A 13742-nucleotide genomic window follows, 5' to 3' on the forward strand; every position below is an offset into this window, starting at 1 on the left:
TCCCTGTAATGCATCCCTGTTGCTCAGTACCGTTTTAGCAAAAGGCAAACTCTGTACTAGCCTGAACCTTCATCTCTCCGGAATTGGGAAGGAGGAAATTTGTTGTGATGTTTACTTTATTTTTCTGAGGGAAAGTTACTAGAAACTAAATATGTATCCTAATCCATGGAACACATCCTCTCAAAGAATAGAAAGCTAGTCATGTCTCTCTCTCTTACTGAAAATATAATAAGACCCTTCAAATATGAATTCCCAGTAAAAATTAAAAGCCAAAAAAGCAGACATACTTTGTTTTCAAGCCTGCAAAGATTTAGACACTGAAGGCTAATCTGTTCTGAGGTAATTTCTCTGCTTGTAACTTCAGGGAAACTGTGCTTTCTCCACGTTTCCAGGGTAGCACAAACTGTAAAATCAGCTTTGATGCATCTCCCTGGCGGGGTGGCATTTCACATGAGGTGGAGGGATCTGACTGGTGTTGCCTAGAGTTCTACGATGTGTCACAAAGCAATCAGCATCTAAGAAATCGATAAAACATATTTTATTCTTTAAGCAACAGTTATACAACATGTGCCTGCTTGATGCTAGCACGCTTCAGGATTTTGTTACTAGGCTGACAGAGAAGAGACGATCAACCTGAGAAGTGCCGTGTTACCTTAGAAACATTTTGCCAAGAGTGTCTGACTAACATGAGGATGAATTCATGCACACAATAGGGCAAGCACTTAAACTTGCCTATTGTCTGACAATCATTGAGAAGGGCACACCATCACAAACAATGGAGATAATGATGATATAACAATGTGTTTGAGAAGAATCTTGGAGGCTATCAATAAGTGACTGTTAAAATTCCTTCTCCAACTTAAGAAGTTGGTGCAACATTTCTGCTTTGGATGTAGCTCACCCCTATATATGTATTCTGCTAACATCAACTCTGACAGAAATTATATCATAGGATGTTAAAAAAAGCTTTGAAAGGTAAATTTGTGCCTCTTAAAATGGACTGGTTTACCCTAAATGTCCAGTATTTACAAAAAAGGCTTCCAAATTCCACATAACCACAGCATTACAAACTGCATAGCCTGACCAACTTGCTATGCTATTTGTGGAAATGGTGTGTATGTGTATCTCTTCTAGCAATGTTTATGCTTTGTTCATGAACTACAGGTAACTTAGGTATTTTTATCAAGTAGTGCTGCCGCCCGCCTTGGATATGAGTGTGTTCTGGGTTTAACTGGGAAAAGAAAGGGAAAAATTCCTCTTTCCCTGCCTCCCCACCACCATTTCTGCAAACAAATGGAACCCTAATAAGCCACTGTCCTGTGTAGTGGATGGTATAAAAGTCACAGTCTAGCACCGAAGTTGCAAAATGAAGCACCAAGAAGACTAAAAACACCAAATTAAGGTTGCCAGCGTGACTTTGTATATTTGCAGTCTGATACAGTTTTAATTAGGACACTCTCTTTTTTTTTCTACAGGACTCCTCTCTCTTTGCTCAGATTACACAGTAAATGAGTCAGGAGTTTGGGAGGACCCCTGCCTCATTCTCATTGATGATATGCAGTAACCACGAGGATTAAAAATCTATTGAAATTGAATAGCTTCCTCCTTCAATGCACGCTGTTTAATCTGTACATTGTGTGAGGCAGGGATCCTGAATTTAAAATAGTATGATCAGGAAGTTAAAAAGGGGGCATAAATAAAACTATGTGGGAAACTTTAACTTTGAGCATTTGCTGACTTTTGAATGCTTCCCTTTCCATCTTTAACATTCTTCGAAAAGATTTCCATTTGGAAGATAGTTATCTACAGCCTATTAAATAATACTTGAATTCATTTCCTCTTATTATTATCTGAGTAGTTCACTAGCTCAAACACTCATTTCATGTGGATTACGAAATTAATTCTTTGTGTTGGTCTTCACGGCTGCGTATGTGAGGGAAATTCCCAAACCTGAGCCATTCTTTTTAGGTGACAAATTGAGGAGAGAGGAGATTTTGGAGAAAAATTGATAAACTAAACAGCAATAAGTCACCAGGACCAGATGGTATTCACCCAAGAGTTCTGAAGGAACTCAAATGTGAAATTGCAGAACTACTAACTGTTGTATGTAACCTGTCATTTAAATCAGCTTCTGTAGCAAATGACTGGAGGCTAACTAATGTGACACCAATTTTTTAAAAAGGCACAAGAGGCAATCCCGGCAATTACAGGCCACTAAGCCTAATCTCAGTACCGGGCAAACTGGCTGAAACTATGGTAAAGAGCAGAATTATCAGACACATAGATGAACATGATTTGTCTAGGAACAGTCAACATGGCTTTTGTAAAAGAAAATCATGCCTCTCCAATCTCATAGAATTCTTTGAGGGGGTCAACAAGCATGTTGACATGGGTTATCCAGTGGATATAGTGTACTTAGATTTTCAGAAAGGATCTTAAGCAAAGTAAGCTGTCATGGGAGAAGAGGGAAGGTGCTCTCCTGGATCAGTTACTGGTTAAAAGATAGGAAACAAAGGGTAGGAATAAATGGTCAGTTTTCAGAATGCAGAGAGATAAATTGTGGTGCTCCCCTGCGGTCTGTAGTGGGACCAGTACTGTTCAACATATTCATAAATGATCTGAAAAAAAGGGGTAAACAGTGAGGTGGCAACATTTGCAGATGATACAAAACTATTCAAGATTGTTAAATCCAAAGCAGACTGCGAAGAGTTACAAAGAGATCTCACAAAACTGGGTGACTGGGCAACAAAATGGGAGATGAAATTTGATGTTGATAAATACAAAGTAATGCACACTGAAAAACATAATCCCAACTGTACACATAAAATGATAGAGTCTAAATTAGCTGTTACCACTCAAGAAAGAGATCTTGGAGTAATTGTGGATAGTTCTTTGAAAACACCCACTCAAAGTGCAGCGGCAGTCAAAAAATCAAACAGAATGTTGGGAATCATTAGGAAAGTGATAGATAATAGGGCAGAAAATATCATATTGCCTCTAAATAAATCCATGGTATGCCCACATCTTGAATACCGCGTGCAGATGTGGTCACCCCATGTCAAAAAAGATGTATTGGAATTGGAAAAGATACAGGAAAAGGGCAACAAAAATGATTGGGGTATGGAACAGCTTCCATATGAAGAGAGACTAATAAGACTGGGATCTTTCAACTTGGAAAAGAGATGACTAAGGGGGGATATGATAGAGGTCTATAAAATCATGACTGGTGTGGAGAAAGTAAACAAGGAATTGTTATTTACTCCTTCTCATAATAAAAGAACTAGGGGTCACCAAATGAAATTAATAGGCAGCAGGTTTAAAACAAACAAAAGGAAGTATTTCTTCACACAACACATGGTCAACCTGTGGAACTCCTTGACAGAGGATGTTGTGAAGGTCAGGACTATAACAGGATTAAAAAAAGAACTAGATAAAATTCATGGAGAATAAGTCCATAAATGGCTATTAGCCAGGATGGACACGGATGGTGTCCCTAGCCTCTGCTTGCCAGAAGCTCGGAATATGTGATAGGGGATGGATCACTTGATGATTACCTGTTCTGTTCATTCCCTCTGGGGCACCTGGTATTGACCACTGACAGAAGACAGGATACTGGGCTAGATGGAGCTTTGGTTTGATCCAGTATAGCTGGTCTTATGTTCTTACGAGCGTGTGTGTTTCCTGCTCCCAATGCTTTTAGCTCATTTCCATTTGGGCTGCAGGGAATGGGGCAGCGGAAAAACAATAGGGGACATAGGGAGGAGGAGCAGAGTTCTAAACAGAACTATGGAGATCAGCTAGGTCCCCAACTTCATTGCAGGAAAGTACACAGCTTCTAGAGAGTAAGAAGAGAAGGCTGGTACCTCCTTTGAATCAAATGCCTCCCTATCTCTTTGCCTGTTGCTCCCCACAAGCTCCTGAGACAGCACGAGCAGCACAAACTGGGAGGCAGCCTTGCATCCAGGTAAGGAGCACACAGCAGCAGCTAATTCTCTTGTGAGCAACCAACAAAAGCAGAAACACCAGAAAGTAGGTGAAAACAGGAACAAAGCCACACGTCACTTCAAGGTTAAGGGGATGTAGAGAGGGGGGTACCTCAGATAGACATTTTGGGTGAGCACTTCTGGAAGATGAAGCTAGACAATTTCAGACTAGAAATAAGATAGTGAAGGTAATTAACCATTGGAACAACTTATCTAGGGACATGGTGGATTCTCCGTCACTTGACGTCTGAGTGTCTTTTCTAAAATATATGCTCTAGCTCAACCAGAAGTCAAGATAATTCTTGATGCGGGAATTATTGTGGGTATGCTATGGGCTGTGTTATGCAGGAGATCAGATTAAAAGAATACAATGGTCCCTTTCTGGGTTTAAAGATCTGTGCATCTAATCTAATACAATGAATAACTTTACTAACTGTTTACAAAGCTTATGTTGCAAACTACAAAAGTATTACCTAGAGCATGGTAGAGAACGCTCATTTCCTTCTGACAGCCTAATGCTGTGTCTATCACATCTGTCACCTCAGAATTCTAGTCCATTTAGTGTATGAAGTAACAATCACTTGATTTTTAAAAACATACCCTTGCTTGCCTTGTCAGTTTATGCTAAACTATTTCTTCCATTTCCCATGCATATTTAAAATCTCCTTTGTCAGCCACCCCTCTTAAGTTTTAACTCGCATCCCCTTTGGCCAAGTACTACTGATCTTGGTCTGTGTGCAAACTCAGCATAATCACAAGTACTGTTTTTGTTCTGTCAGAGAATAGTTCTCAGAACTTGTCCCAAATAACAGTGAATAATTTCAAATGATCTTCAATAAGGTAGGACCAATTTTATTCAAGTTAGAAAACACAGATAATTAAATGTTCATGGCAGAGGGGCATTGCTAGCACATGATGGCATATATCACGTTAGTAGATGTGCAGGTGAATGAGCCCCTGATGGTGTGGTTGGGTTCTATAATGGTGTCACTAGAGTAGATATGAGGACAGAGAAGGCAACAGGGTTTGTTAAAGGGATTGGTTCCTGGGTTAGTGTTTCTTTGGTGTCGTGTATAGTTGCTGGTGAGTATTTGTTTCAGGTTGTAGGGCTGTCTGTAAGCGAGGACTGGCCTGCCTCCCAAGGCCTGTGAGAGTGGGGGATTGTTTCCCAGGATAGGTTGTAGATTGTTGATGTTGTGCTGGAGAGGTTTTAGCTGAGGGCTGTACATGATGGCCAGTGGTTTTCTGTTATTTTCCTTGTTGGGCCTGTCCTGTAGTAGGTGACTTCTAGGTACCCATCTCGCTCTGTCAATCTGTTTCCTTACTTCCCCAGATGGGTATTGTTGTTTTAAGAATCCTTGGTAGAGATCTTGTAGGTGTTTGTCTCTGTCTGAGGGATTGGAGCAAATGTGGGTGTATCTTAGGGCTTGGCTGTAGTGCCCTGAAAGCATGCATGTTAATACATTTCTCATATTGCCCATAGCAACAACAGTTTAGTGTTGGCCAATTCATGATCTGCTAATAAAAAACCTGTGAAGCCTCTTTGGAAAAACTTGAAGATTATCTTGTTTTCATATCTTAACAAGGACATTAGTTATTAATCCAAGCTTGTACAATCTTGCATAACATTCCATGCAACAGCACTTACCTAGTCAACCTTAGCTGGCCCTGGAACATTCAGTTTCTTAGAACACCAGCTGTTCTGCTTGAAACCTTCCACAACTTTATGAAGCATTAATATGAAGTGTTGCATTTCCATTTGTCTCCTGGCTGCAGAGTGCATTCCCTCCATTGTAGCACACTGTCACTATCATTTTGTTTGAATTGTTATTATGTATTATTAGTGGTCTCATTCAACACAGTGATGGTGACGTGCCTCGGTCATTTTCTGAGAATTTAGTATTGCCACACAGCAAGGTAATTTTTCGTGAGAGTGCACTATTCTCGCAACTTTCTGGGAGTGCTCTTTCACAAAGCCTTACTTCTCTTTTGAAGAAATCCATCTACAGTGACCTTGCAGACCCAGCTCTCACATTCAGCGTGAAAGGGCTTAAACTGGAGGAGAATGTATAACTAGGAGTAAGGGGATGAAATTAAGGAAAGAGAAAGAGGCTGAATATTAGAGAAAGCTTCCGAATGCTGAGCTCTATTAAACTGCACAATCGTCTCCAAAGGCAAGTAATAAAAGCCCCATAGCTTGACACATTTTAAATTAGTCAGGGCAGGGCACTAAAAAAAAGTACAGGAGCACTTCTACAGGCAGGGGACGGAGAAGATTATCTAATAGATCTTTCCACATTGAAGTATCGTAGTTTCACCTTGCAACAGCTTTTCTAAAGTTCCGGCAGAAACCTTTGTTGCTGTGCAAAGAGCAAACGCTGAGCTTTCATCCCACCCTCCATTTGGAGAAAATTATTTGGAAATGGTGTTGACTCCAGGCATTTATGGAGTTTGAGCTCTTCTGCCATAATTCCCTGGTCTCATTTTTTCTGGTGATCCAGTTGAGGAAAATTGTTGATGCCCGTGACCCAATGGAGCTGGGGATGAGGGGCTAGGGGGCACAGGGCTGGGGTAGAGGGTTGGAGTGTGGGGGTGAGGGCTGCAGGGTAGGGCTGGGAATGAGGGGTTCAGGGTATGGGAGGGGGCTCTGGGCTGGGGCAGGGGGTTGGGGTGCAGGAGGGAGTCAGGGCACTGGGCTGGGGGTGCAAGCTCTGGGGTGGGGTTTGCATGCAGGAAGGGGCTCCGGGTTTGGGAGGGCTCAGGGCTGGGGCAGAGGACTGGGACACAGGGTTGGGGTGTGGATTTACCTCAGGTGTCCCCTGGTCAGTGGGGCAGCGCGGGTGCTAAGGCAGACTTCCTGCCTGTCCTGGCACCGCGGACTGCATTGCACCCCGGAAGCGGCCAGCAGCAGGTCCGGCTCCAAGGCGGAGGTGTGCAAGTGGCTCAGCGTGGCTCTCAGCCGCAGACACCACCCCCTCCACCTCCCATTGGCGGGTGCTCGGGGTGGGGGCAGCGCCCAGAGCCCCGTGGCACCCCGTCTAGGAGCCGGATCTGCTGCTGGCTGTTTCTGGGGTGCAGTGCGCAGTGGCATAGCTAGGTGGAGCGAAGAGGGGCAGCGGACATAAAAAAAGGTGACACCCGCTGGTACGCACTGGGCGGTGCTCTGGGTCCTCGGCAGCCCTGAAGGCCCCCGCCACCAAAATGCCGCTGAGGAACCAGAGCTAGTGAAGGCCCCCGCCGCCGAAGTGGAACCGGAGTGCATGAACACGCGTGCCGCGGAGGAGCCGGAGCGCATGAAGGCCCCAGCCGCCGAAGACCTGGAGCGCCACCGGGTGAGTAAAAATTAAAAAAGGCACCTATAAATTAAAAAGGCGCCACTTGGGCTCAGAAGGGGAGTGGCTGCTCCCCCCCTGCTCCCTCCCTGGCTACGCTACTGACAGTGCGGTGTCAGATCAGGTAAGGACCAGCCTGCCTTAGCCGGGCAGCACTGCTGACAGGACTTTTAACGGCCCGGTCAGCGGTGCTGACCAGAGTCACCGCGATTCAGTGCCTTACATTCCACGACCCAATACTGGGTCGCGACCCTCAGTTTGAAAACCACTGTCTCAGAAGACCTTTTAATATATCTCTTCAGGGAGCCATGTGGGAAACTGAGACACCATGAGGACAGCGCATCTGGAATGGTTTAATATCATGTAAATGTAGACATGGGCAAAACTGCTTAAACAATATGATTTCTAAACCTTCTACCCTACCAGTTCAGTCCTCTAGTGTAGACACAGTCTTAGAGGCTCTTAGTACACAAAATCCCAGTGAGAGTGACATTTACATTAGAAAGGTGGAATATCTTTCTCAAAGCGTCCAAGATTGATTGGCTATTTCAAGCTCTGAATATATCTATTTGATATGATCTGGGCTGGTCCCATGAGTGCTGTCTTCATCCATCACTCAGACCCCAAGGCCTGACAGGAAACATTACAGCCTTGCTCCACTCCAACCCACATTTCTCAAATCACTTGCACAACCACCCCTCCACCCCAATGGAGTATCAGTGATGCCACCAATAGCATCAACGTGAAGGTGGATGGGGTGCAGTGGGAGAGCAGGCTGATCAGATGGACCAACTAATGTTGGGATGAGTATCCCAGCAACACGTCCCAAGGCAGCTCCATTTTTTCTCACATCGGTGCCCGGCTTCAGCCATCAAGGAGACATGCCCATCCTAGTTCTGATCAAGCTAGCATGCTAAAAGTAGAAGTGTAGCCACGGATGGGTATGAACTTGGGGCAGCTAGTCCCGCCTGCAGCTCGCACCACTACAATTATACATTTTTAGCTCGTTAGCTTGATCAGAGTTGGGACAGGTATGTCTCATCCAGCTGGGAATCACACCCTCAGATTGACATGTAAACTAACCCTGTGGGTTTGAGAGGTGGGTGTTATCCTAATTTTCACATGTAGGGAAATTGAGGTGTACAGAATCAGAACTAAGGCAAAGTGACTTGTCCAAAGTCACACAATCAATGGACCGTTTCTCAAGTAAGATGCAACTTAATGTGAGTGAGTATCAGGCCTACAGTGTGATCCAGTGGTGAACCCAGATCTCTGATTCAGTCTAAAGCTGCAACTACTAGACAACCCTGCCACCCCATGTTCATGGATAGAAATGAAAGGTGAAGGATAAAAATATATAGGGAATTACTGAGACAATAAAAATGCATTTTATCAAGCTACAATAATTGGGGAATATGCAATTACTGTCAAAGAATATGTGAAATGCTATGCGTTGTAAAAATGTAACACAGAACTCTGAGGAAAACAAGTTTACTTGCATAAATGGTGGAAAATGTCATGTAGAGGTACAGAGTGTAAGTCTTAATAGGAAACAACCTTATCACAAAGTTGGTCATGGAGTGTGAGATGGTCTGCCTCCTTCCTGACAACTCAAAAAGCAGGCTAATGGTACAGAGAATCCTAGAAAGCCTTTGCGGGTTTAGAAATGAATTAACCTTACTACTGATCATTCACAAATCTGTTATCATGAATGATCTAAATGTTAACTGCTAGTCAGCTGAAATAGCATCTGCGAGCTAAACTGGACTGACCTTAAGCCAGAAAGTCTATATCAGAGATACTAACTACAAGTGATTTCTTAACAGATCTAGTTCAACTATGGAAGCAGAATTGTAGCTCATTTGTCAGAGCATTTACATAATTACTAGAGCATAGGGCCAATTCACTTTCAGTCTGGGAAACCATGAATTTTAAGGTCATGGACTTTCTGGAGACTAGCTGGCAGCTATCAAATGACATGCAACATTTTTCTTAAGGTGGAAAAGGTAAAAATCCATGTGAATAGGAAAATATGAGTAGGTTCTTAGAGCTAAGAGTCCAGTGATGAAGAGCTTATCTTTGCTACTGATCTTGGCTTTGCTTACATCTGGAAATCTTACTCAGTGTTCTGAGAAGTTGCCTTAAAATGTATTGACACATAAACCGGCTGTAGTCCAAACATAATTCTGTTGGACTGGGACTGGGGGAGGTACACCTGTCCCTCTGGCCACGGCAGGTTCAGGGCTGGGTTGGGGCCAGGGGAGAGGCACCTGTTCCCCGGCCGTGGCAGGTCCTGGGCTGGGCTGGATTAGGACTGGGGGAGGGGAACCTGTCCTCCAGCCACGGCAGGTCTGGGGCTGGGGAGGGGCGCCGCAGCAGCTATTAGACTGGCAGAGTTGATATATTTGTTCATTTATGAGACATTTACTTAATTATTTGTTCTTAACCTGGAAATTTAATCTTGTTCTGATATTTTGTTTGAGGTTGTGCTTTGATTGTTTATAGTTAGGGAGGGAGGGAAAAGTATGTTAAGTTAGAGGTAGTCTCCTGATATCATGTTTTGCATTCGATTTTAGTTAATTGTTAGGGGTAATTAATAAAGCTTATGAAATGGAAAAGTCATCTCAAATCCATCTCTTTAGCTTAATAAATGGGGCTCTGTTAAATCACTGAGAACTTTGGAGAGATTCATTAGAATTAATCAACCTCTGCATTGATTAGCTCCAATTATTCTTGCAATATGTTGACAAAGAATAGGTTCAGATGCTACTCAGTGCTCATTATGATTTGATGGATCCTTTTAGAATTCAGACATGTGACCTCTTAAAAAGTTAAGAGATCAACCGCAGGATTGATTTCATTATTCCCAGAAATCCTCAAGTAAAAGAGTTTCAGATTGGAGAATCATAGAATATCAGGGTTGGAAGGGACCTCAGGAGGTCATCTAGTCCAACCCCCTGCTCAAAGCAGGACCAATCCCCAATTAAATCATCCCAGCCAGGGCTTTGTCAAGCCTGACCTTAAAAACTTCTAAGGAAGGAGATTCTACCACCTCCCTAGGTAACGCATTCCAGTGTTTCACCACCCTCCTAGTGAAAAAGTTTTTCCTAATATCCAAGTGATATTGGGCGATAGGAAGCGATAGGACTTTGAAAAGTGTCTGTTCATTCATGTTCTGTAGAGACTTGTTAGAGTTTGGCAGCTAAATTCTCGGAAGATTATATCTGTACCAAGCATGCTCCAGCTCAGGGCTGCAGGGGCTGAGCAAAACATTTCCCATAATTGCTTCTCCTGGCTGCCAGTGGCCTCTGAGGTGCTGGGTACATGAACTGAAAGCAAGAATCCTCTCTCTCCTGTGGTCTTAATGCTCCCTCTGCTGGCTCCCAGGCAACAAGGCAGCGGAATGCAGACTAATGCAGAAAAGACAAAAAGAAAAGGAGTACTTGTGGCACCTTAGCGACTAACCAATTTATTTGAGCATGAGCTTTCGTGAGCTACAGCTCACTTCATCGGATGTGAGCTGTAGCTCACGAAAGCTCATGCTCAAATAAATTGGTTCGTCTCTAAGGTGCCACAAGTACTCCTTTTCTTTTTGCGAAGACAGACTAACACAGCTGTTACTCTGAAGCAGAAAAGACAAGAGCCAGAGTGGGGGGGGGGAGACTGAGATATAATAAGTTGTTCAGCAGGGACAACACTGCCCAGGGATGGAGACTGAGAATGGGTGAGCAGGGAAAGGAAACTGGGGCGGAGATGTGCAGCCAGGAATGGGAGAAAAAAAAAACAGAGCAGGCTTGTGGGGGTGGGAGAAAGGCAGCAGGGTCTGTACCAACTAGAGAACTCTCCCTTCCAGAACCTGGAATGGAACACAAGATTCCTGCATTTCACCACCTCTCTGCTGTCAGCAAATATGTGTGAAACCTACTACCACAGTGTGTTTTGTCTCCTCTAGTTCTGGTCCACACAGAGGCTAACAACCTATTGCTGCTATTAGCTACTCCGTTAGCATAAGTGACCGAAGTCTGGGTGGTGAATTTAAAGATTCCAATCCTGATGAACCATGCTGGTATCAATATGATACCATGTGACTGAATTTCTAATTTTTTCAATTCATTTTTATAAAAACCCAGGGAATTACAAAGAAAAATGATGTTAAAATAATATTATTAAGGTTGCCAAGTCAAGCACTCAAACGTTAGGAAATGACAGAATTAAGGTTGACTGTACAACCTTAATTTGACACCCTTGTGTGTATGCATTATAATGCAGCCTTTAATTACATGAACACACACTGTTTCTTCCACAGGATCCAAGCCTTATTCAGTGCACAGGATGGAATATGATCTATAAATGCATCAGGGTTGCGCAGAAGAGGTGTCTGTTGGCCATAGGAACACTGCTTCATTTGTTGCAGAGTTGGAAGGGGTGTAGTAAATGAAGCAGGGGACTGCAGGACTAGAAAGGACAGTCAACAAGACAAGAGCAGGCCCAATAGCATACCCAGGCCTGAAACCAGTGACAGGTGTCAAGGAAATCTGAATCTTTCAGAAACTGCCACATTTCTCTAGAACCATGGATAACATTTTCAAAAAGTGCCTAACTGACTTAGGAACCCAAGTTCCTCAGGTACTTATGGCTAGATCCACGAAGGGGATTTAGATCCAGTGGTTTACCATTTAGCTTTTAAGTGCCTTACTGCCTAGCAGAATTCAGAGCCCTGAGTTAGGCACCCAGACTCCCTATATAATACACAGGAACTTTAAGCACCTATGGCTGGAATTCACAAAAGTCAGTGTACTGAGCAGTGAGCCACCTGAACTAGTCAGTAGGAAACACATAGGACAGGGGGGTGGCCTAACCCCCATCTTTCACAGAAGCTGCCTCCCTCCACTTGGGGTTTCCAGCTGTGAACCATCTCCTAGAAATAAGCACCATCAGTGGGGCAAAAAGATGCTACTTAAATGACTAGCAAATGCTGCAAATAGTTGATGTTCCCAATGAACCTCTTTGGCAGTACAATATCTGATGTTTTATTAAGCCTGTTCTCCCTGCAGACAGATATAATTGCTTTAAAAATTAGTAAGTACTAAAGATTCAAGTTATGAAAAATTAACGGGAGGAAATTAGGCTTATAGTGTTATTAATGGAAAACAGGGAAAACCCTGCAGTGACTTAAATTGCTTATTTTTAAATGATTGGAAGAGATGAATAATAAAACCTAAGAAGAATGACCCGTCACTTGTTACAAACTTTAAAGGCCATTGTAAACCAAAATTAGGATTCTAGGATAATTGTAAAGCAGATTTTTTTAATGAAACTGCTTCAGACAAATACAGTACTACACACATGAAATGAGCCATTAATAGCAGCGGTGAAGCCAGGTGCTTCAACAGAGTCAGGAAACAACTAGATAAGTCCATAAATGGAAAGGAAAGATGAGATCTGAAACAGAAAATGTGTGGAAAAGAAACTATCAAAAGGAGCTGATGTGATTGGGACAAATACCTTTTCCTCTTCCCAAGATTTTTTTAATTTGTTTTGACTATGTTAGAATCATTTTCACTTTCATAGATGTTTGAGGAGGCAAAGGCCGCTGGTTAAAAGGCTGGGTTTTCACTAGCAATAACAGCAGCGACAGTCCTAACTGAGGTATGATGCAAAATGAGCTAGGTAATTCCATCTCATCCCTTTCCCGCTGTATTGCCAATTCAGCTCGCGCTGTTCAGCACTGTATAGGAAATACCTGCCCACAAAGGTCAGAATAGGAACTCAGTATTAACCCAATGGTTACCCTTAAAAACTTGCCAGTTGCCTTAGATAACAAAATGACCCAGATTCTCTCCTGCACTGAGATATCCCTCCACTGGTGCTGAGTGAGTCAGAGATCCAGTTATGGCTCCCTGATTTTCTAGCTTCTATGGACTCAGCCCCAGCCGTAACATAAGATAGAGATGCCTGGGGACCATATGCCAGCTGAGAAGTGCTACAGGGTATAAGGGAACTAGGGCATAGGCCGTCTGGCCTAACAGTCACAGTTGGGCTGGTGTCTATAAGTCAAGGACAGGCACAAGGCAGTAGTCAGCAAGCAGAAATTAGAGTAATCACTAGAGCCAGGGTCAATCGGTAAGAGCCTGGGACAGCATTAGGCTAGAGTCAGTAGGCAAGAGTCAGGGTCAGAGACTAGAGCTCAGAAAGCAAGATGAGGTCTGGAGTCACAGCAAGCCAGAAATCTGGGTTGTTACCCAGACAACTTCTGAGGGCACCCTGTAAGGTTAAACAGTGAGCACAAGCCAATCAGAAGGCTGCCAGGTGCTATTGTTAAGGCCCCTTTGGGTGGGACATCCCCTAGTGCCGAATTGCCACAATGCTATATGTAGCCTCCTGTGAGTGATGTGGAAAAGTCAGCTGTCCTAAGCTCTGCAGAACT

The sequence above is a fragment of the Lepidochelys olivacea genome (assembly GCF_965140295.1).
Source record: "Lepidochelys olivacea isolate rLepOli2 genome assembly, chromosome: 1".
In the NCBI taxonomy this organism is placed as follows: Eukaryota; Metazoa; Chordata; order Testudines; family Cheloniidae; genus Lepidochelys; species Lepidochelys olivacea.